The sequence below is a fragment of the Monodelphis domestica genome, chromosome 4 (genome assembly GCF_027887165.1).
Source record: "Monodelphis domestica isolate mMonDom1 chromosome 4, mMonDom1.pri, whole genome shotgun sequence".
Classification (NCBI taxonomy): domain Eukaryota; kingdom Metazoa; phylum Chordata; class Mammalia; order Didelphimorphia; family Didelphidae; genus Monodelphis; species Monodelphis domestica.
This window is the reverse complement of record NC_077230.1, coordinates 452,821,206-452,823,407: the sequence shown is the minus strand read 5'-3', so window position 1 is coordinate 452,823,407 and position 2,202 is coordinate 452,821,206.

The window sequence follows — 2,202 nt, the reverse complement described above, 5'->3', positions numbered from 1 at the left end:
ATTTTTATAGATTAGATGAAATTATATTTTATTTTGAAGCTAACAGCAATTACTTACTCTTCTTCTCATTCTCTCCAATTTAAAGGGGGGAGATCAAAACCTGTGCAAAACACACACATATATCCAGCAAATCAAATTCACATGTTGTCCAAGTCCAAAAAAATGCCTCATTCTTGAATCCACCAGTTGTCTTTTAGGTGGTGGGTAGCATTTTTCATTTACTATCCTCTGGAATCATGGCTAGTCTTTGTGATAATCAGATTTCTTTAAGATTAGTTAAATCAAACAGCTTCACAAATTGGTCATGCAAAAATACAGGTTTCTTTTTGAACTTTGAGTCTTGTACCTCTCCATTTAGAAGGTGGATAGCATGCTTCCCATTATTTCCTTCCTGAAGTCATTGGCGATCATTGCATAAATCATTGTCTTCCTTCCTTCCTTCCTTCCTTCCTTCCTTCCTTCCTTCCTTCCTTCCTTCCTTCCTTCCTTCCTTCCTTCCCTCCTTCCTACTTCCTCCCTCCCTTCCTTCCTCCCTCCCTTCCTTCCTCCCTCCCTCCCTCCCTCCCTCCCTCCCTCCCCTCCCTCCCTCCCTTCCTCCTCCCTCCCTCTCTCTCTCTCTCTCTTCTTCTTTCTTTCTTTCTTCTTTCTTTCTTTCTTCTTTCTTTCTTTTCTTTCTTTCTTTCTTTCTTTCTTTCTTTCTTTCTTTCTTTCTTCTCTTTCTTTTCTTCTTTCTTTCTTTCTTTCTTTCTTTCTTTCTTTCTTTCTTTCTTTCTTTCTTTCTTTCTTTCTTTCTTTCTTTCTTTCTTTCTTTCTTTCTTTCTTTCTTTCTTTCTTCGTTCTTCTCTCTCTCTCTTCTTTCTTTCCTCTCTCTCTCTTCTCTCTTTTTTCCTTTCTTTCTCTCATTCTCTCTTTCTTCCTTTCTTTCTCTCTTTCCTCTTTCTTTCCCTCTTTCTTTCTTTCTTTCTTTTCTTTCTTTCTTTCTTTCTTTTCTTTCTTCTTTCTTTCTTTCTTTCTTATTCTTCTTTCTTTCTTTCTTTCTTTCTTTCTTCTTCTTTCTTTCTTTCTTTCTTTCTTTCTTCTTTCTTTCCTCTCTCTCTCTTTCTCTCTCTTTTTCTCTCTCTCTTCTTCCTTTCTTTCTCTCGTTCTCTCGTTCTCTCTTCTTCCTTTCTTTCCCTCTTTCCCTCTTTCCTCTTTCCCTCTTTCTTCTTTCTTTCTTTCTTTCTTTCTTTCTTTCTTTCTTTCTTTTTCTTTCTTTCTTTCTTTCTTTCTTTCTTTCTTTCTTCTTTCTTTCTTTCTTTCTTTCTTTCTTTCTTTCTTTCTTTCTTTCTTTCTTTCTTTCTTCTTTCTTTCTTTCTTTCTTTCTTTCTTTCTTTCTTTCTTTCTTTCTTTCTTTCTTTCTTTCTTTCTTCTTTCTTTCTTTCTTTCTTTTCTTTCTTTCTTCTTTCTTCTCTCTCTCTCTTTCTTTCTTCTTCCTTCTCTCTCTCTTTCTTCTTTCTTTTCTTTCTTTCTTTCTTTCTTTCTCTGTCTCTGTCTCTCTGTCTCTGTCTCTCTCTATATATCTCTGTCTGTCTCTGTCTGTCTCTCTGTCTCTGTCTCTGTCTCTGTCTCTGTCTCTCTCTCTCTCCTCTTTTACCTTCTGTCTAAGAATCAATACTATGTATTGGTTCCAAGGCCAAAGAGTGATAAGGCTAGGCAATGGAAGTTAAGTAACTTGCCCAGAGTTACACAATCAGGAAGTGTTTTTCAAGTTATTTTTCTTTATAATGCTATAATCAATGTATAAATCATTTCTGGTTCTGATGACTTCATTCTCCATTCGTTCTAAATCCTCCCAAGTTTTTCTCTGAAGCCATTTTTTGACATGAAAATATTCTACTGTATACATATACCATAAGTAGGCAGTCATTGTGTCCAACAGATGGGTAGCCCAATACTGTCCATTTCTTTCTACAATAAAAATGCTGTTATAATTTATTTTGTAGATATATGGGCCTTTTTCTTTTCTTTTTAACTTCTTTGGGGTATAAGTCTAAAGGTATACACCAGAACAAAGGATATACACAGTTTAGTGACCTTTTCAAACATAGATTCAAATTGTTTTTTGAATGGCTGGATCAATTCATAACTTTACCAACATTGCATTTGGATATGTGTCCTCCTACAAATAAGGTCACTAGAAAATTTCTGAACAATTGCCCTTTT